Genomic DNA, 23,912 nt, shown 5'->3' with positions numbered 1-23,912 from the left:
ACAAGGGGAGAATGGAAGAGAATCAAAAGACCATAAGACATATGAGCAGAAATTATGCCTTTATCCTTATCGAGTCTGTTCCACTACTCGAACATGGCTGATAGGTTCATCCAGCCCATTCTCCCGCTTTCACCCGAAAACACTTGATCCCCTTGACACAGAAGAACTTAACTGTATCCGTCTTAAATATACTCAGTGACCTGCCTTCCACACCATTCTGTGGCAACGAATTCCATAGATTCACCAGTCTCTGGTTAAAGACGTTTCTCCTTACTTCTGTTATAAAACGTTTTCCAGTTACTCTAAAATTGAGCCCTCGGGTCGTCGTCTGTCTAATCAATGGAAACATCTTCCAAAATCTGCTCTTTTCAGACCATGCAGTATTTTGCATGTTTCAGTTAGATATCCCCTTATTCTTCTGAACTCCATCGAGTGTATAACCAGAGTCCGCAATCTTTCCTCATATGATAAGCTGCACATTTCTGGTACCATTCTTGAGAACCTCTCAGAACATGGTCCAGAGCCAATGCATCCTTCCAGAGAAATGGTCCACAAAAGTGCGCACTATAATCCAAATGTGGACTAACCATGGACGTACAAAGCCTGTCTCCATAAAAGCAGCTCCATTGCTTTGAGGGTCTTTTTCAGTGCGAGAGTTGATTTCCTCACTTTCTTTAAGCAGTATTTATCGTTTTGTGAGATTTTGTATTGTATTATTGGAGCAAAACAAATCAAAAACAATGGTCTTGTAAGCACGACAAATTTGATAAAATGCAGAAGACGAAGTGGGAGGTCTGTCAGTGAATGAGTCTGTCTGCAAATCATTTCCTTCGAGCATCCTGTACAAACAAGTAATAAGTATCGATTAGAAATTCAGTTCAGGGGATTCCAGTTTGCGGAAAATATTTTTTTTCTCTGCATTCCCGATTATTTGCATTTTAGAAAGGCAAATCAGAGCAGGACTGATACTCTTAATGGTCAGGTGCTGGGGAGGATTACAGAAGAAAGAGACCTTGGAAGTGTAGCGTCATTGTTCCTTGAAAGGGGAGTCACAGATAGAGAGGGTAATGAAGAATCTGATTTGCTTGCTTTCCTTTATTGGACATAGCATTGAGTATACGACGTGGGAAGTCATGTTGCTGCTGTACAGGACATTGTTTAAGCAACATTTGGAATAATGTGTGAAATTCGGAGACCCCTTGCATTGGAAGGAATTTATGAAAATATTGACCAGGATGTTGCCAGGGTTGCAGGATTTGAGCAAGGTGGAGAGGTTGAAAAGTTTGATGCTGTTTCCGTGGAATTTTGAAGGCTGACGGTAATCTTGGAGATGTTTACAAAGTCAAGATGGACATGGCTAAGATATTTTCTGGGGGAGATCAGAACGAGAGGGCATTGGTACAGGGTGGGAGGAGAAATATATAAAAGGAACAAAGGAACAACTTTTTCGCACAGCGGATGTGCGTGTACGGAATGAGCTACCAAGGGACTTGGTGGAAGCTGGCACATTTATGACATTTAAAAGTCATCTGGTTTAGTATATGAATAGGAAGGGTTTGGAAGTATATGGGCCTGGTGCTGGAACATTCGGGAATATTGTGTTTTTTTTTCAGAATACATTTAAAATATATCATTCACCACGTTCTCCTGCTCTCCTGGTTATTATTTGCCATGATAATGCCATCTCAGATGACAGAATTCGGTTTTCAAAATCCTGCTCATGCATTTGAATGACATAACAAGCCAATTGAGATGATTGATCATAACCACAGCCTTGATTTTGGGACGTTGATGATTGGCCTATGCACAAAACATCGTCCCTCCTCCTCCTTGGATGATGCCTGACCTGCTGTGCTTTTCGATCCTGGGTTTCTAACATCTCCAATCCTCATATTCTCCATCTGTGATTTGGCCAGAGAGGAAAATTATATTGGATTATCTGAAGAATTAGCAGAGCCATCATTATTGATAGTTGTAAAATGTCTTTGGCTGCCAAAAATATGCCTTCTCTGAGATAATCCGGAAGTGTACATCAGACCAGCAAAACATGCTTCTCAAAATTTCTGAAAATATCATATTATTCTCAGTGCTGCAATCCAAAATCTAAAGTCACTGATAACGCATTCATGTATTAATCCAAAGGTCCTGCTCGACCTCTCAGGCTGCAAATAATCAAATGGCTACAACTGAAAGGAGAGCGGGAGAAGAGGAATTCACCCGAGTGCAGTGCTTCCTGAACCAAAATGAGTGAAACTGGTGTTCTCGTCATCGTCATATGATTGTCTACAGTATGGTACTGTGCAAGGCATGACGTTCAATTCTACATTGTCGACAAGGAAAATCTTTAAAATGGTTTGGAATGTTTGGTAGGTGCTCTGTACATATCAGGGTTTTTAAAATCAACATTCACAATATTTGCAATGAATCCTCACAGCAGAATGTTCAGCACCATCACTTTCCAGAAGGACCGGAAAAAGAATTCTTACTGTGCTGGTAACTGATCGTTTGAAGCGGGGGCTTGATGTGATGGCCTCAGAATTCAGCCCACTCCTTCATAAGTAACTCAGGGTGAGTATAGACAGCGAAGCTGGTCAAACAACTGAAATGTACTACCTTTATAATTAAAAATGGGAAGGTTAATGTTTGACCACAGTGGTTTTTAATATTTTGTCGAACTCTGTCATTAGATTACAGCAGTGATCACATTTGAGATGCAGATCATTGCTCCAAAGCACTTTCTATTATCCTGAGGTATTGCAATATTATTTGTAAATATCTGTTTCCCCAGCCTGTCAAACTATCAGTCATATAGAGTCGTCCAAGATGATCTGATCGTTTCATTGTCCACCGCACTGTGTATTCGTTGCAGTTTTCAACTCCTTGTTGCGCTCAAAGACAAACACAACACTCTAGTTTGTTTTTTACTCCACAGCCATTTATATGTATATTGTCTTTCCCTGTTTTTCTTATCTCAGTAAAAAAATGCACTGGTCTTACTTTACATACAAATTGTCACTTACTCCTGCCAAGATGGTTTCTAACATGGTTTGAAGGTGAATTATTCAGAAAGACACCAGCTGTGGTAATAAAACCATCATCTTCGCAGAAGGTACACTGTTAACATAGTTTCTCAGAGGGCTTGGCGATGTTAGCATGGTGGCAGATTCCACACATGTTTATGATGTGTTCAGACAGAAAAGAAGGCTGTCCTTCGCATCCTTTTCTGAAACCTTCTCGTCTCACGTTAAAAAAAGCCCCACTTTTTTTTTAAATAGTGCCAAAAGACTGGATAATGGGAAATGTCGCCCCTTGTTCAACATGTGGTGTAGAGACAACGTTGGTAATTATTGAGCAGAGCCGTATGTCTCTTGTAGGTTAAATTTTGGAAAATATTACAGGAGACAATTTTTACAATCATCAAGAAAGCAACACCACGGTTTTACGAACGGTGGGTCGTGCCTCACAAACCTTATTGAAGTCTTTGAGAAGGTAGTCTTTGAGAGGGTAAAGTGGTGGGTGTGGTGTATATGGGTTTCAATAAAGTGTTTGTTAAGGTTTCATATCGTAGGCTATTGTGGAAATATAAAGGCATTGGAATGAGGAAGATCTACTGGTTTAGATCAGAAATTGACGAATTGAAAGAAGTCCGACGGTTGTGGCTCATGGGAAACGTGCATCCTGGAATTCAGTTAATAGTGGTGTACCGCAAGGATCTGTTTTGGAGTCCCTGCTGCTTGTCATTTTTATAAATCATCTGGATGAGTGCACAGAATGATGGGTTAATAAATTTGTGAATGATACTAAAGCTGGTGGATTTCTGGTCAGTGGCAAAGGATGTCGCAGGCTACAGAGGGACGTAGGTAAGTTGCAGAGTTGTGTTGGGAGGTGGAAAATGGAGTTTGATGTGAACACGTGTGAGGAGATTCACGTTGGAATGAGTAAGAAGAACACAGAGTACGGGCAAATTGGCAATATTTTTGGCAGTGTGGATGAGCAGAGAGATCTTGGCGTCCATGAACATAGATCCCTGACCGTTGTTACTCAGTTTGATAGGGTTGTTAAGATGGTGTACAGTGTGTTAGAATTATTGGAAGAGGAATTGAGTTTCGGAGCCACGAGGTTCAGTTGCAACTGTTAAAAGAAAATCTCTGGTACATAATGAATACTGATCAGAACATTATTTCAAATGGATGAATTCACTTAAGGCACAACTGGCACCTGTAATGAGATAGTTCGTCTTGGTATTGAATGAATTATTGAGCATCAATGAATTCTAAAGGCCCGACTCCACTGCACAATTGTAGGAGAGACATCAACAGCGGTTCAGGCAAACTGCGGACAGAAGCACGACCACCATCTGAACTAAAGGTAGTATCAACACACACAGCCGGCTGGTGGAGAACCGAGAAATGAACACCGTTTATCACATCGCTTCGAATATGTTATGGAGATTTTGAAGAAGACACAAGAAATTGGCAAAGTAAAGATGAGACAGACGGAACAAAGTTTATGAGTACTCTGAATAATGTGCATCACGTGAAATGACGCCTGCTTGTAAAACGAGAACAAAAAAGCGAGAGAAAATGAAAAATGATTTTCAGAAATACTATACCCAATGCGAGAAAAACAAATCTTTGTTAAGAACATTGAAATCTTGTCAAGACCAATTATGTAGCCACCGTCTGTATTGAGACTTCTTGAATTTTCTTGCATTCCCTGAAATTTTCAAAAGCAAGCTGTTTGTATAAGGGCGGAGGCTCAGCTGTGCCACTTTGGGTATCGCAGCACAGCAAGTTACGGCAGCATCGGTGGAATTCACCTGAGAAACTCAACCACAATGTACTGTCGTCAGTGCTCAGTTCGGTGAAAATAGGCCATTTATAAAGTCAACTGGTGACGCGCCATTTCTTCTTATATGGATCACATTTACTGTTGCCAGTCCAGGAAACGAATGTCTTCATCAGGGGTAATGCTCAGTGGTAATCCACATTGCAACAGGCTGATATATATATATAAAACACTGTGTTAAGGAGAAAACGTGAAGTGATTCAGCACCATGCCCATATGTCTTGTTGACAATGTTGCATTATCTGTAAACAGAGGAACAGCTATGTTCGCTGTCTGTCTACCAAAAATTGGAATGTTGAAATTAAAATTTCTTAGAGAATGGAATAATATGGTGGTTCTGTTCGTCGAGCTGGGACTTTGTGTTGTAGACGTTTCGTTCCCTGTCTAGGTGGCGTCCTCAGTGAATGGGAGCCTCCTGTGAAGCGCTTCTGTGATGTTACCTCCGGCATTTATCGTGATTTGTATCGGCAGCTTCCGGTTGTCAGTTCCAGCTGTTCGCTGCAGTGGCCAGAATGTTGGGTCCAGGTCGATGTGCTTATTGATTGAATCTGTTGATGAGTGCCATGCTTCTAGGAATTCCCTGGTTGTTCTTTCTTTGGCTTGACCTATAACAGTAGTGTTGTCCCAGTCGAACTCATATTGCTTGTCATCTGAGTATGTGGCTACTAAGGATAGCTGGTCATGTCGTTTCGTGGCTAGTTGGTGTTCATGGATGCGGATCGTTAGCTGTCTTCCTGTTTGTCCTATGCAGACTTTTGTGCAGTCCTTGCATGGGGTTTTGTACACTATATTGCTTTTGCTCATGCTGGGTATCGGATCCTTCATCCTGGTGAGTTGTTGTCTGAGAGTGGCTTTTTGTTTATGGGCTGTTATGAGTCCTAGTGGTCGCAGTTGTCTGGCTGTCAGTTCTGAAATATTTTTATTGTATGGTACTAGGCTAGTCCTTTGGGTTGTGGCATGTCCTCATTCCTATGCCTTTCCCTTAGGCATCTGTTGATGAAATTGCGGGGTATCCGTTTTTGGCGAATACATTGTATAGGTGTTCTTATTTCTCGTTTGGCAGTTTTGGTGTACTGCAGTGCGTTGTGGCCCTTTTGAACAGTGTTTTAATGCAACTTCTTTTGTGTGTGTTGGGGTTATGACAAAGTATCGTACCCCTGATAACAAGGAAAAGACAAACACATAACCACAACCCCAAGGAGAGGGAAGCACCAAAACCACTAAGAAAGGATAAGAACATAATCATACTACCAGCAGACAAAGGCAGAATGACGGTCATCCTGGGCAAAGCAGAGTACATCCAAAAAGCGCAACAACTACTTGCAGATACCAATACCTACCAAATGAGGGAGTTTGACCCCACCCCACAGCTCACCAATAGGATAAACAACACACTGAGGAAGCTACAAAACAAACGGACAGATAACCAGGTTTGACCTACAGAGAATGGAACCTGAAAGAAACAACACCCCCAAATTCTATGCACTACCGAAAGTGCACAAACCAGACAACACACTCAGACCCATAGTATCTCTACCAGGTACACCATCACACAAACTGGCTAAAGAACTACAGCAGAAACTGAAACACCTGATCAGCGGATCCAGACACTCTATATAGTCAACACAGGAATTATTGGACATCATCAGAAATACACACATAGACAAGGAAGAAACTATGGTCTCATTCGATGTAACGGTACTGTTCACCTGTATCGACAAAACCCTCGCCAGAGAAACAATAGCCAACCTGCAAAACATACAGAACAGACAACAAGACGTGGAACCTATCAACAAAGACTGCATACTCAAACTACTGATCCTGTGCTACACAACACACTTCACATTCAGCAACCAAATATATGAACAAATCAACGGCACACCCATGGGCTCAACCATCTCTGGACTCATAGCAGAAGCGGTAATGCAAAGGTTAGAACAAACTGTCTTCCCGCAAATTTACCTCAAACTCTGGGTTAGATATGTAGATGATACCTTTGTAATCATTAAAAACACAGAAACAGAGAACACACACCGGATCATCAACGCCACACTCACAGGAATCCGATTCCATGAACACCAACTAGCCACGAAACGACATGACCAGCTATCTTTAGTAGCCACACACTCAGATGACAAGGAACATGAATTTGACTGGGACAACACTACTATTATAGTACAAGACAAACACAGAACAGCCAGGGATTTCCGAGAGGCACGGCACTCATGCACAGATTCAATCAATAAGCACATCGACCTGGACCCAATATACCGGCCAGCTGGAACTGACAACCGGAAGCAGCAGATACAAATCACTATAAATGCCGGAGGAAACATCACAGAAGCGCTTCACAGGAGGCTCCCATTCACTGAGGATGTCACCTCGACAGGGGACGAAATGTCTGCAACACAAATTCCCAGCTCGGCGAACAGAACCACAACAACGAGCACCCGAGCTACACATCTTATCACAAACTTAGAATGGAATAATTTATGCCGCCCCTTATTTGTTCATTTGGGCACATGGGGAAATAAACAACTTTGATGTGGAATAAAGTATTTCTTGAAATATTACAATTAATTAACAAAATGTGACTTCAGTGATCCAAAACCAACACTGAACACAACCTACATCATCTTATTTAGCCGACTTTCAACCTTTCTAATCTCTGTTTGGTTTCCTTGCATGGCTCATCTCATAGTAACCCTCAGCCATGGAATATATTCCAAAGATTTCATGGTATTTTGACAGTTTGAGGTAGTTTCATTCGCATCTTTTGAAAGTGTTGCTAATATCTCGCCAGTGATAAAGGGCCTGAATCTCAAACCTCAATTTAGCCTATTAAACTAACGTCTGAAAATCAAATTGCGTGTGCCAGTTACTGTGGAGACATTAATTGAAGGCGACCGGAATAGCGTTCAGTAACACAACAGAAAGTTCTCACTTGATTATTGATATTATTACCGTCACGTTTCCCCTTTAAAGTTTGTCTGTGCTCTGTATTTCCGTTTCAACGAATTGCTTTAGAAGAAAGGAACATGCTCATGAACTGTATCTGGTAAGCATTGAGAAGAATTGCAAACACGGCGCTCGCTGCTGGACACGATGAGAATATTTCACTATTCTCATAATGGACTAAATAGGAACTCAGGTTAACTGAGGGATCATCTGTAATATACATTTAAGCGGAAATGGTTTGTTACGATATTGATGATGAACTTCGAGCCCGTACAATTATGAAAACGATGTAAGTTGCAGGCAGATTAACTGGATTTTGAAAACACAGATTCTGCGATCAGGTATTGCCCCTTTTCACATGCACGGTCAATAAGAAAAACCAACAATGTTACCGACAGTATATATAATTTACGTTCAGTTCTAATCGTACGGGTGAATTCTTGTACATGCTGCAGGCTCTCCCCACCTCCCTTTCCCATTCATACAAAACTGCTCATAAAATAACAGTGCTAATTCGTTTTTTTATGACTCTCATAAAGATATAGAGCACTGCCATCTGCATTTGCATATTTCTTTGCTTTAAGAAATGGTCTGTTTAAATTAATAAAACAATATAACATTTAAAATCCAAAAAGAAATTACAAGATATAATTTCGAAAGAGTGAACCAACTGAGATATCGTTTGATCAAAATCCAGTGAACGCAGTTATATGGGGCACAATACTGGCTTTGTCATGAATAATTCTAGTTCAATGTCTTTGTGCGTCTCAGAAAAGCAGTGGTACTCGCTGGAATGCAACGTTGTGCTTTGGCGAAGTTTGGCAGAACGGGTCGTCTGATTTATCAAATTTGGCTGAAAAGAAACATTTTGTTGGAAATGCCTATGTGTCTGCTGCATTTATTTCTCATCAGCGGAACCTTACCAATCAGCATCAACCAAAGAACTGGGGATGTGGAGATATGAAAGAAAGCAGAATGTGCTGGAGGAACTCTGCATATCTGGCAAATTCTGTGGGGCGAAATCAAATTCAACAATCAAGTCCATTAATCCTTTATTAAAAAAGTGAAATTGATACCACTGGGAACAGAAAATGTCAGGAACATCATTTGATTTAATAGTGAATTTTTAACACTTCTGAAAATTTTGCACTTCGCTACATAAGGTTTGTTTCAGCACAGCGTCTTTGTTTCCCAGAACTTACATCTTAACCCAAGCACATCAATTCAATGTCCACCTGGACAGTATGAAGCACTGCATGGAGTGAAGAAGACGGTTGCTTGATTGGACACATTAATCACCTTTAGCAAACATTTGACAGGCTTTAGCTTTCAAATATCTTTGCTTAAATGTACTTCGACGGACTGGTAATTCTCCAAAAATTCCGATTATAATAAGCACATGCTAACCTAAAATAAATACCACACTCAGTATAATGAGGTATGTCTGCCTGTCTTTCAGGGAAAAGAAATCACATCTGGCCTCCCATCCTTTGTGACTCGAGGAATCATGTTAAACTTCCCAAGCAGCCTTCAGTACACATTAACGTGGAAGAAACATTGATATCAATTTTCGTCACTCGGGATAAACATATTCACATTTCTTTTATCCCTTTAATGTATGATACTCAATTTACCAGTGAAGGAGTCTGCAGCTGCGACGATTAGGAGCGTCGTTCGCCCAGCATGCTTTTGTATGAAAATAAACTGGCTCATCTTACAGTTGTTAATTTTCGAGTAGACGTCGATAAAAGTTGAGAAAGATTCTGATTATTTGCTCGTTAGCTCGACCTTGATTGAAACTGGATATGAGATGCAATAAACATGATCTGACCTGCAATTAACCAAATTATTTCACGTTTGTTTATTCTTTCGACTAATGAATGGTAGATGGTACAAAGTCAATTATTTCTCCGTCTAAGAGATTGGACAGACTAGACATCATATTGTCTCTCTATCAGGGTCAATCAGGCAGATGGAAAAACCGAAAGAAACACAAGACCACTGCCTGCACAACTTGGGTGACAATTATAAGACAATTTGACGTGAAGTTAATTTGACTTCATCTATAATACGATTTTGAAATCCTGAAGGCATCTCGTACATTATGAATGCTTTTGACTGCAGGTCGAACGAAGCCTCCAAAACAGTAGCTGCTACCGAGACTTGAAAGACAGTTTTTAAAGCAGTGTGAGCGCGTCTGAGAACCGTGTGTCAAAGCGGGTGCAATTATGCATTGAACCATCTATCAAGTGCAGATGTGAAATATTTAAACTGTTCCATTTATTTTCCGTTTGGAGGTCCAAAGAGGAACGGTTTTAAGTGAAGCTTACTTCAAGGTCCTAACCGCTGATATGTTTCTGGAGCAGGACATGGAACTTCGTCCTTCAGTTCAGGAGATCATTGAAAAATGTAGAGCTGTCCCGTTTAGTTTCACAAGCACAGGTGAATGCCATTAATTCTCCTTCTCTTCTCACTTGATTCAATTTAAGTTGATTCGATTTTAATTGTCTTAATGTGATTGATTATTGTCAGATGAACCGATATACCGTTGAAAGACAATGTTTTGCGTGCAAACCAAGCAAATCATACCTTACATGAGGGAAATAGAACAGAATACAGAATATAGCGTTATAGCTATTGGTGGATTGATTGCAAACACATGTACCGAGGTACAGTGAAAAGGGTTGCTTTGCGAGCAATACAGGCAGATCATGCCAAGCATCGTGCATCAGGTTGGCTGTCACAAAGCTAGGCGCTAAACGCTGTGCCTCGGCTCAAGGAGACTGTGTCCTTGATTCATTTTTCAGAGCGCAACAAGACGGGCCGGGCCGTTTATAACTTTTGCAATCAGACATGCACTGATGGAATGGAGAAAAATAAATCAGTTCATTTGAACTTGAATAAGGAGAAATCAATAAGTCAGAATTCAGAGGCGACCCATTTGTAATATGTGTCAAGTTTGAGAGAAAAATGAAATGGAGCTGGAGTGTTCGCTGGACAGAATTCAAAAGTATCACAGCATACAATGAAACAGGAAGCGGATAAGAAATCACAAAGTCGCAATTTTGCAACTGGGGATAAGATATTGGTGTTACTTCCAGTAACTTGAGCCTTCAAAACCAAGATTTAGTGGACCTTTTAAAATTGAGAAGAGATTGAGTGAGTTGAATTATTTGATAACGACTCCAGACAGGAAGAAATGTCTCACAGTGTGTCATATCAATATATTCAAAATAGGGAAGGAAAGCAAGAGGAGAAGGGGTTAATAATTACAGAAACGAAGGAAAAACCATGTTCAGAGGATTCTGAATTGGATATACCTCAAATTAAATTGGACAATGAGGACGTTGTAAACAAATAGGTTTTTATTATTGAGTTACATTTCACAAGAAAATCGAAATGACCTTTAATTCGATATTGCTATCAAATGGGGAGATATGCGGAAAGAAACTGGGAATTATTAACCTTATTATGCTTGATGTAGATACGGAAGATGCTGTTCCGATGAAGCAGACGAATAGAGATCCAGTCAGAGCAACGATCAAAATCCACATCCAAACTATTCAACTCAGTTATGAATAACTTGTGGATTAAAAAATTTAAATCGACTGCGTACCATCTGTAATCGCTGGGAGCGCAAGAGAGATGGAATCATCGACCACAGACCATGTTGAGGACGGATGGTAAGGATTTTGCAGTTGGTTGGGTTTAACCCTCATAAGTTGGCATAGGTGCAGAAAGAGTTATAAAGCATGTTCCAAGACGGCATAATCGAATTGAGTTGCAGTGACTGAGCTCAGCCATAGTCATGTAGCCAAAGCCAGATGGCACCCAATGGTTATGTTCAGAATTTCGCAAATGTTAACGCCATTACAAAGACTGATGAATTTCCAGTTCCACGGATGGAGGACTGCGTCGAAAAGTTGGGGCAAGCAACTTACTTTTCTAAGTTTGACTTGCTCAGAGGCTACTGATAAGAACCGCTGTCATTGACAGCAAAGACAATTTCGGCTCTCAGAACGCCAAATGAACTATATAATTTCAAAGTTATGACGTTTAGTATGACAACGTTTCAGTCACATTTCAGAGATTTTCGGTTTTCCTCTCCAAAGCACAATCTGTCTCTAACGGATGTCTCTCGCAGTTTTCTTTTGCAAATATATTGGTAGCCATTCGAAGGCATTCATCAGAGGTTTATTGAACTGGATCTGAGTCCGGGCAGTGTTTAATATTATTATTGTAATCACAAGGTTCGGCTGATTTACAAAATAGTGGGATGAAGATTCGGCCAATTAAAATCATGTCATGTCTGTAAATGAACATTCCAACTGCTGCATGTTCTACTCTCCCCAAAAGGATAAAAAAAAAAGCACGTTGATGTTTGGAATTATGACTGAATGATTTCATTCAAAATAGGAACGAAAGAAACATGTTTTATACAAAATTGTTACTTGAATTTCCCTTTATAGAGCACATTGAAATCCACAATAAATTCAAGTATTTTTGTCTCAGCAACATGACAGTGAATTCATGTCTGCCAAACATGTTGATTATATTGCAAAGGTGGCAAGCAGGACAAATAGGAAAATTTTAGCTGTGACATAATTGGATTTTCAAAGACGTTTGTTGCGGTACTGCACATAAAGCTAACAATAAGACAAGTGCTCATGGAGAACAGCGTGGGTAGAGAACTCGCTGACTAATAGAATGTTAGGAACATTTTTGACATGCCGAAATGCTGGTTTACAATTATTTCCAAGATACATTAAGTGTGACAATGGCACATAGAAGTATGACCTTAAATGTTGAGCATTTGGTAGATTGCATCCAAACAGAAAAGCAGGAACTAAATTCTTTGGCAAGTCGGAGATTTGGACTTCCGTGCTCCAATTGACAAACAAGGTTTTCTTGTTCAACCCTGCTTTCTTAATCATAATTTCACCTTTTGTTTGTAACCATTCAAAATGTTTCTCCTTAGTTCGCAATCAACTTAAACTGACTGGAGTCAACATGACACAAGAAAGTAAATTCAGTCCATGCTGAGATGGGACAGCAGATTATTGAGATTGAGAATGACAACAAGTGTTTTCAAATTTCCAAGACTTCTCTGACAGAACAGACAGCGACAATGTGACATTTCATTTCCCCGGATTGTTTAGGAATTATGTCCGAAAGGTCCGAAAGGTCATTGTTACTCGATATTATATAATGAATTCATTCAGAAGCAAATCCACAAATAAAATTATTTGAGGCAACACAGCGTCATATTTCTTTTTTTAAAATGTCTGAGTCGTGGAGAGTCTGTCACTTAACGTTGATCCTGAAATTCCAAAGAATATTTGTCCTTGCAGTAAATATCACCAACAGTTTACGCTGGACCATCCCAGTCGAATCAACAGTCAAGAAAGCACACCAACGCCTTGATTCCCCAGGCAGTTTGGGAAGTCAGCATATTCTCAATGCCTCTTACATAGTTTTATGGAAACACAATAGAAAGCCTCCGATCTAGAGCCAGCACAGCTGGTTATGGCAACTGCTCTGCCTAAGAGCTAGACATTGCACATAATTATGAATGCTGCTCAAAACATCGCGAAAAAAAAACCTTCATTCCATTCACTCTATCTACACAACCCTCTATTTCGGGAGCTCTTGTGGAGGCTCACACATGTATGTGTCTGCAAGTGAGTATTTTCTGTTTAACAGATGTTTGAAAATTGTCTGCTGGACCACTTGAGAATAAGTCTTTTCTTTAAAATTTGGTTGCACAGTGAATAATTTTATTTCAGAATTATATGTTTGAATTTGTTATTTATTGTGTTTTAATTTTCTGCGTGCTTAATATTAAATATTTACGTTAGGAATGTCAGCTTAATCTACATATAATATGCTACTGAAAGCCTCTTTTCATATTCAATGACATCGAGGGTATACAACAGACAGAGAATGAAATGGCTAGCAAATTTAGATATGTGACTACAGAGCAGGATCAGTCTAAGAATATAGTTCAGAAGTCTCTTTCACACAGATGCTCAGTTTTAGGTACTGTTGAAATGGGTCGTCCCTGAGAATTAATAAAAGGGAAGAGATAGCCAGATAAGAACAATTAAATGTATTTTAGTCGGGATTTAATAAAATTTAAATGTCTAATTGTTTGAGCGGATACCACTGCCAAGGATACAGACACAAGACACTATGGTAGGTTCAGTAAATCTAGGATAGTATGCTGAATTCTTAGTGTCAGGATTAAAGGACAAAAAAATAATTATATTGTTGAAGGGGAAAGTGCGATCCCAGAAGCTATTATTCGCGTTAATGGAATAAGGCAGTTAGGGAAAAGTTTCAGGCTTCGCAGTTATATAAGATGATCCGTAGAAGATTTAGAAATGGAAACTCATAAGTATCAACCTCTGGTTTACTCCGCTTTCCAAGCTCAAATGAGGAAAAGAATAAAAATACTAAGAGATAAATCAATGGCTGAAGAGTTGGTGCAATGTTAAGCGATTCAGTATTCCGCTCATTGGGATCCCGTCTGGGGAAGAAAAGGTTATGAAAAAATACGTTACACCTGTATGAAAGGAAACAAAAACGGAGCAAAGGATTTGCTAATTTTACCAAGGAAGACTGAGGCAAATTAAAGAGTGGGTGTGAAATACAACAAGTTGCAGAGTAAATAGAAATATATTTAAGAATATATTTAGAACTCAAAGTCTTACGTTACTTATTAAAGACAGATGACATCAATTAATAGAACGAAGTGAATCTGACAAAAAATCTACAAAACTGCATTTACTTCAATTCAAGTGTTCACATCAGTCAGGCAAATGAACTCAGGGCATGTTTGGAAAATGGAATTAGGACGCTGTAATTGTTTTAGAAACTTTAATGAGGGATTGACAGGACTGTTTCATAAATGTACCGGGTCGCAGGTGTCATTGCAAGGATAGAAAAAGAGGGAACGTGGCGACAGTGTATTGATTTTGATTAAGGGAAATATAACTGTTTAACGAAAATAGATTTCTGAAAAATCGTTCAATGAAAACGTATGGATTGTACCAAGAAATAAATAGGGAATGATTATTTTGATGCACTTGTGCACTGGAGCTCGCAAACCTCACAAGAAATTGAGGAAGAAATATGTCGAGAGATCGCAGATATAATTAAGAATAAAACATTTGTAAGAGTACGAATTTGTGTTGTTCAATGCATTGACTGGTGCAACGACAGTGATAAAGGTTTGGACGGTGCAGGACTTGTTAATTGTGTTAAATAAAATTTTCTTCCTGAATACATAAATTTTTCTACCACAGAAGGAATAAAACTAGATCTTCTCCTGGGTATTAAGAACAAAAAACATACAATATACAACCTCACAGCGCAGATTAGGCCCTTCGACAATTGATGTTACGCCGACCTCTGAAACCAATCTGCAGCCCGTCTTATCGACACTATTCCATTTTCATCCGTACGTTTATTCAATGACCACTTAAATGACCTTAAATCTGGCGAATCTACTATTGTTGCTGGCTGTCCGATACGCATTCCTCCTACTGTCTGAATAAAGAAACTACCTCTGACGTCTTTCTGATAGCGATCACAACTCAATTTAATGCTATGTCCCTTCATGCCAGCCATTACCACTCGAGGAAAAAGGTTGTCACTGTCCACCCTATCTAACCCTCTGATTGTCTTATATGTCTCAATTAAGTCACATTTCAACCTTCTTTTCTATAACGAAAATGCATCAACTCCCTCAGCTTTTCCTCATATGACCTCCACTCCATGCCAGGCAGCAATCTCGTCAATCTCCTTTTAACACTTTCTAACGCTTCCACATATTTCTGGTAATGTGGTGACCACAACTATACGCAGTACTCAAGTGCTGCCACGCCAGAGTTTTGTGTTGTTGCAACATGACCTCATGGTTCCAAAACTCAATATTTCTACCAATAAATGGTAACTTACCATGTGCCTTCTTAAGAATCTGATCAATCTGGGTGGCAACTTTCAGGGATCTATGCACATGGACACGCTGGTCTCTCTGCTCATCGATACAAGTAAGAAACTTGATATTAGCCCAGTATTCATTATTCAATCTTCGTAGCATCTATAAATAATGGTGAGATACCAACTGACTGCAGGTTAGCTAACATTTTGCCTTCTTTAAGAGAAGATGTAAGTAGAATCCTGGCATCTGTTGACCTGTGAGTGTGATTATAATGAAGTGAAATTACTTGAAAATGATTCTAAAAGATAAGATGTGTCTGCATTTGAAGAGACAAAGTATAATTAAGGACTGTCTGCATGGTTTCATGCGAAGTAAATTCTGTCTGAAAACATGATTGAGTTTTTTCCATGAAGTAACCAAAAAGATTGACGAGGGCACAGCAGTCGATATTGTTTACTTAGACGTTAGTGAAGCCTTTGCCAAGTTTCCACATGGAAAAGTAATTAGCAACGTTTAATCACATGGAAATTAAGGTGACCATACCAATTGGATTCAAAATTGACTTAATAGCAGGAGACAAGAGAGTGTGATTGTGTTATGTTATTCGGACTGGAGGCCTGTAAGCAGCGGAATAACACAGGGATCAGTTCTGGGTCCGCTCTTGTTTGTCATTTATGTTATGGACCAGGCGCAATCCATTTAAACATATTTTAGAAATATAGCTGAGTCCCTAACGTTCTTCCTATTTTACATGTCCGTGTGTAGTGGGTGTTGCAGGCGTGATGCAACTGGTCAAACCACTCGGCTATAAGCAAAACAGCTTATTAATTTAAAATCTACGGTTAAAACACGTGCAAAAGAAAACGGAATTTAGATTAACTTAACATTTGGAAAACTTAGTCAAATATTCGATATAGTAATTTACTAATTTACTAATTCAATATTATGACAAGCCAGAAACACTCCCCGTGGCAAAAATATAAATCAAACACAGATTCTTGCAAGCAGAACGGAGCAACATCCATAGAGAGCTCAGGAAAAGTCAGTAAGGAATAATTTAATAAAGATTTCAACCTGTTTGTACTCAAACATCTTGTAACTGCTACAGCAAAAACAAACAAACTAGAAACACCCTGAACAGGGAGTAGTGCGTACTCCCCCTGCATTCTTAACCGTTTTGTTTTCAAATAATCTACAGACTGCCTAAAGCAAGACACTTCGTCGCTTCTGCTTTTACAAACTGTGCTCAAAACAATATCAGTAGAGAATAACATTTTTAAAAAGAAAGAATAGTGAAAATTATGTTACTTACTTCGAGGAGAATATGGAAATCATAATGGGTAGTGCTGCACTTAACATCAAGTTTGCTGGTTAGTGGGCAGTGAATATGGCTATCTTAGATTTTGAAGAGGTCAAGATCAATTTGGCCATAGGACTGAACAGTGGGCAATCTAGTTTCCGAGGAATTGCGTTTTGGTAAAACAAAGACAACACTTAAACGATTGAAAGTAGGCCCTTCGGCAATGTTGTAGAAGAGAGACCTGGTGTTTCAATTTCATCTATTTTTAAAGGTTGCGTCACATTTCCGCATGGTGGTGAAGAAAGCGTTTAGCATGCTTGCTGTCATTATTTAGACCTTGGTATATATGAGTTTAGCCGTCACGTCAGACTGTACACGAAATTGGTGAGGCATCTTCTGGAGTACTCCTTCCAGTTCTGCTCTCTCTGGAAGGATATTACTGAACTGCAAATGGTTCAAAAGAGTTTTACCAGAATGTTGCTGGGAATTCAGTGTTTAATCACTTCTGTCGTTTAAGTGACCTGTATAAGAAGGACGAAGTGCACCTAAATGAGAAGGTGACTAATGCACTGGCGGGGAGATATGCTAAAGCTGCTCGGAGGGATTAAAACGAATAAGGTGGTGGAGCGTCTGGGGAAGCTGGAAACATCGCGTTGAAAGAAATCAGTCTTAGATTGGTACACTTGGGTAACACAGCAAGTCAGTCAGTGCAGGCAGGGATAGAGCGGAGAACGAGGCAGAACTGCCAAATCAATCTACATTTATTTCAACACAAGAGTCTGAACAGGGAAAGCAGATGAACTCAAGACAGGTTATAAAATTAATTCAGCTACATTTGCAATATCATGCACAATTCTGGTATCACTCATTTCGGAAGGGGTTGTGAAACTTGAAAGGGTTCAGAAAATAATTGCAAGGGTGTTTCCAGGCTTGCACGGTTTGAGCTGCTGGAAGAGATTGAATATACTTTTTCATCACATTTTTAAACTATACTATTATGGTCGCTGGCCCTAAAGTGCCCCACCTTAGTCACCTGCTCTGCCTTATTTCCCAAGAGGAGATAAAGTTATCCAACTTCTCTAGTAGGTGCATCCACATACTGTAACAGAACATATTCTTGTACACACTTAACAAATTCATCTCCATCTAAACCCTTAGCACGATGGCAATTCCAGTTTATGTTTGGCAAGTTAAATTTCCTTACATATCTACTTTATTATTGATGCAGATAACTGACATCTCCATACAAATTTGTTCTCAATTTTCCTTTGACTATTAGGGCGTCTATAATACAATCCAAATAAAGAGATCTTTCCTTTCCTATTTCCCAGTTCCACCCAAATAACTTCCCTGGAGGTATTTCCCTTAATATGCACCCTCAGTTCAGCTGTAAAGCTAACCATTACCAGAAACGCCACTCCCCTCCTCTCTTATCTCCTTTTCTAACATTCTTGTAGATTATGTATCCTGAAACATTAATTTGCCAGTCCGGTCCATCCCTGAGCCATGTTTCTGTAATTGCTACGATATCCAAGTCCCATGATCTTCATCATGCCCTGAGTTCATCTGCCTTCCCTGTTAGGCATCATGCAGTTTAATTTATCAGTCCTAGCTTGTTCTCTGCTTTGTCCCTGCCTGCCTTGACTGTTTGACTCATCTTTGTTCTCAACTGTATCTGAAGTCTCTCTCTGAGACATCCTTGATCCTGGCACAAGTGAAGCAAAAGACCATTCTGATTTTTCGCTGCTGCCCACAGAAACGTCAGTCTGTACCTCGGATTAGAGAGTCCCTGAACACAATCGATTGCTTGCATCACGAAGTACCTCTCATTATATTAGTGCCAGTCTCAATACCAGAAATTAGGCTATTCGTGCTACGTTCTCCTGTGAATCCATCACCCCCGACATTTTCCAGAAAAGTATACGTGTTTGAAATATGAAGGCTCCTACTCTACCTGCCTACCTCTACTACCTTTCCTGGAGTTAACCTATCTATGTGACTGTATCTGAGACTTGCCCTATTCCTATAACTGCCATTCATCACATACTCTTGCTCTTGTAAATTCCTTATTGCCTCTAACTAACTCTCCAAATGATCCATTCAGTCTGATACGATTCAAAATCAACGACATTTATTGCAGATATAATCCACAGTAACCCGTAAACATTTTTGAATCTATCAATTCTACAGACCAAGAAAATAGCATGGTCTTATTCCTCGAAATAAATCTCTTCTCCAGATTAAATTAAAACTTATGCCGTATATATTTTACGTTTAATCAAGAAACTTAGCTCAATAAAGCATACAGTCAAGAAATAACTCACACTATTCAATACTGCAGACTTATTTGAAGGCCACGCTTAAAATCGACTTCTCTGTTTCTGTTCTGTAACCTCTGCCAAACAGGTTTCTGCAAGATCAGTTGTGAATTTCATTTTTTTTTTATTTTCCCAGACACACTCCGATATCTGGCAATATATACATTCTGCAGTAAAAGCAGCAACTGCAGACGTTCACTGTTCTGTCAGTTAGCAATGTTGTTTCTTTCCCCCTCTCTCTCCTGCCCTGACATCGCCATGTGCTTCCTTTGTTTGTTGTTGTCCCTTTTAAAAGTGATGTTGTTTTGACTTTACTTTTCTCTCCATAGTTCCAAAACAATCCCAAAGCATAGAAAACAGTAATGGCTGCAAATGGAATTCGACGAAATCATCTCCGAAAGCCGAAAATACATCAAAAAAGGAGCATCTGTTACAGCCAGAAATTTTTCCGGTTCTCCACTCAAACCTTGGAACCGTGATACTTTTTTTGCCGACATTGTGTAAAAATCACCAATTACTTTTGTTTTCGCTTCCCGTGAGGCCATTTGTCCATGTTCACCAAAAAGCTGGCTTTCCGACGTCGACCGAACAAGTCCAATAAATGCTCTAAATGTTCCTCCCATGAGTGGTAAAAATCAGCAAATTTTCAATGTGCACCACATCTGGCAATGACAGATACGGACAGATACGTTTTGACATGTGCACAGATAAAGAGGAGGAACGAAGACATTCAGAAGTAGGTGAACACAGGGCGATATAACACAATGACTTCGAAGAACTGGATTAAATATTCAATCAGAAAAGTGCATGCAGCAGTATGGAAGCATAGAGACTGAGAAACAGAGATAAACAAATACAAAGACACCGAGTGAATCTGAGGGGGAGATAGAAACGTTTCTCTTCAAACATGGCATCAAATTAAGCAAATGTGTTTGGAACGAATGCAAAGAAAGGAAATACATTGATTTGCATGATTCGTACATTGTGAATATGCATACCCGCTTAAAACAAAAACGCCGGCCGAAGTGTAATTGAGTATAGGTCCACACGGGTAACAGTTTCGACCCGTGTTGTCCAGAATACGTAAGCATGCCAGATTACGTTCGCTGATGATATTAGCGACCAAAAGAATTTTGATGACGAATAGCAACTGCCACATGGCCACTGTGAGGTCATCTTTTGCTTTCATCTTAGATTTCTATGAAATTCCAACTTTGTCATCCAATCCCATGTCCCAGAACGCCAGCCATTAAATTTGGATGAATAGTCAAGTGACTACATTAATTGGTTCACCCGTACTCCAAATACAAGAGGTTTTGAATGCAGCTGTTTCAAAATTAAACTTGGCCACTTCCTGAATAGTAATCATATTTTATCTGTTTTAACTACTCCATGAAAGTTGCACTGCATATGGGAAACTCGATGAAACGGAAATGTGTAAGGAATTGAGTTTTCAACAATTTACACTTTCCAGCTTCTGGGAGACAATAGACTGACAATCAAATTAGCATGGCGATTAAGAAGAGAGCAGGAGGCTTGGAGACAAACAGACAGGAGAGAAAAAGAATCAGTCCTCTACAGTCATTGAGCTGCAGATAATGTTGTTTGGTAAAGAATTGTCGTCAGATCTGAGAGACCAACTAATCCTGTTTTTCTGGATACGCTCCTCATTTTACCGGTAATTGCAAGAAGGCCTTGATCTATTTTGCTGTAATTCTTCATACTGGACGTTTCAATTTTACTGAAACATTTTGTCATTCCTGTGAATATCTAAATGAAACATTATGTGCACCCGGTTTTCTTTACTCGCTATGTCAATCATGCTGCCTATTAACCGTTCAGTTTCTATGATGCTGATTACAATTATGCCAGATCTTTAATCAATTCGATATTGTGTTGCATGGATAATTTAAAAGATAAGGTGATTCCCTGATCACTCTCAATTAATTATTCCAGAAGGGCAAACAACAATTCTGAATTACATTTACTCAGCAGCTGTTACTCCAACTTTGTTCTGGTACTTCAAGTATCGTAGGCATTTGGCGAGCCATTTAGTTACGAGGTGTCGCTCAGATTATATGTTCAAAGATTTATTAGATAAGTCCTCTTCTGCTTTCAACTAAGGAGCCAAATTGTTTTATTCAATTATCTCCGGGGATCTTTTCCATTATTTCTGTGCCATGAAATCCAAAGCGCTACAGAGATACAGCAGATCCAATTCAAAAATCTACATTGAGAGTTTCAGTTGGTGTCCACTGGAGGATGCTGACACATCCAAGAATAGACAGTAATTCGGTCGTGAAAGGGAGTATCACAGGTTTATCAGTAAAATATCAAAGCAGCACATAATACGTAATGCATACATTTAAGACCAACTGAGAAATAAATTCGTCCATTTTATATTAATATAAATTATACTCATAAACCTATTTGTGGTGCATTACTGGACAGTTTGACTTATGATGATCTTTCTACATTTTTGTAAATTCTGGCGATCCCTTCTTCCAATTCTGTTATCCAAAGTCCCATATACATTAGTCTGGCGGCTGCAGTGTAATTAACGCAGAGATCAGTTAAATCAGCACTTTGTCCTGCAAGAGCATCCCTTGGTCGAAATCTTCTGTCGTGTTACATTTTGGTATTGGTTTTGGGAGTTCTAGTCCAGGATTCTCCAAAGGTTGACTTGCTGGTTGAATCTGAAGTTATAAAAAAAAACAAATGGAATGCTGTCGTTTATTTCAAGAGGATTCGAATGTAAAAGCAGCGATGTGCTACTGAGAATTTAAAAAGCTCTAGTTAGGCACCATGAACAATACTGTGTCCAAGTCTCAGCCCTACACCTCAGGAAGGAAATACTAATAATAGAGCATGTCCAGTGGAGATTCACACAGATGATCCATAGAATGGTCGGCTGAACGTACGATGAAGGGCTTATCATCCTGGCATTGTATTTATTGTCGTGAAGTCTGAGGGGAGATCTAATAGAAACTTACAAGACGCTATGTGGCTAAGGAAGTGTGGACGCTGGGAATCTGCTCCGGTAGTTGGGGTTACTCGGACCTCTGGCCACAGCCGTGGAAATGAGGAAATATTTCGACAGCCAGAGAGTTGTGGGCCTGTCAGCATTTATTGCCAGGAAGTGCAATTGGACGCCGGGAATTTAAACATCTTCAAGGCAGAGATTGATAAATTCTAGATCTCACAAGGAATTATGGGCTATGGGAAGAGTTCGAGTAAGTGTCGTTGAAATGCCCATCAGCCATGATTGAATGACGGAGTCGACTCGATGAGCGGAATGGCCTTACTTCCACTCTTATGTCTTATGGTCATATGCTCTTATGGTTAGTTCATTAGCCGGGTGTATCTTTTACGATGACAAAACCATGGTTGCTATTCTTGCATTGGCTGAGCCGACCATTAAGGACTCCCCTTCCCTGAGCCTCAGGTGCAAAAACAGGAAAACGTCTCTGTATAATGAGAAAGCAGCCGTTGGTTTTCGTCAGTCTGTGGAGATTTTACCTTTTCTATGAGGTTTATGAGTTTTCTGGATAGCTGAGACTTCCAAATTGCCACTGGCAGTGAAGTGGTATGAAATTCTCCAAAGCAACGGGTTGTTACCGGAGGAGACTCGGCATCATCGATCTATCCCTCACTAGCAGCAGGAGAAATCCCACATCGATAATTACAATACATTTCCTGGATCATACATCACCTAGAGAACGCATCATTCATTTTCGTACCTAAACTTGGCACTCTATGTGTTACTGATGTTCGAGTGTGAGAGTTGGCCATCTACTTCTGTGCACTGCACAGACAGTGTCATGAGGATCACAAATGACTATATGTCTTTTTGGACAGTTGGTCCCTCTTAAAAACTCGCCGTTTTTAATGAAATGACTCATGTAGACAGATTCAAACACTCATGGAGATGTTTCCTGCCGTTTCTTGACATCGAATTGATGGATGCCTCGTTGTGCAGTCATAGATCATCCTGTTTTACACATTTAGCGTGCTCACAATGAGATAAATCGACATTGTAGAATTATCAGCGGGCGCTTCCATCGTTATCCCAGTCATGCAGTTTTGATTATGATCTGGGTTATGGTCTGTCCCGCTTTTTGTCGGTACGATTTCATGGTGTCGCCGTGCAAAACCATATATTTACACTCTCAAACACGGAAGTCTTTTCTAAAATAGATAATGACACTGGAGACTGAGCTACTGATTCTACAGATAGTTTACCTCTGAATGTAGCAAAACCAAAAAAAATGTGGTTACGTGGGATCGCACGAAACCAGTTCATTTCTGTAACTGACGATCAATAACCAAGCATTCAAATGTTTCTAATGTGTTTTTTTTTGTCTTATGCTTAACTCCATCAAGTCCAATTAAAAAGTTTGCAATATTCTTCTTCTCATCCTTGATGTTTCACTATGAATAAATATATTCCAACATGTGCTCTCCAAAACAGCCATCAGTATTATCAGAAACATCGGGTCACTATTGACAGTGTATTGACTCGGCCCGAGGTTGCAGATGGTGA

This window comes from Chiloscyllium plagiosum, unplaced genomic scaffold, assembly GCF_037043375.1.
Source record: "Chiloscyllium plagiosum isolate Xiang-an unplaced genomic scaffold, Cpla_swu_hap1 HiC_scaffold_41, whole genome shotgun sequence".
Taxonomy (NCBI): domain Eukaryota; kingdom Metazoa; phylum Chordata; class Chondrichthyes; order Orectolobiformes; family Hemiscylliidae; genus Chiloscyllium; species Chiloscyllium plagiosum.
Note: the sequence above shows the minus strand (reverse complement) of the source record.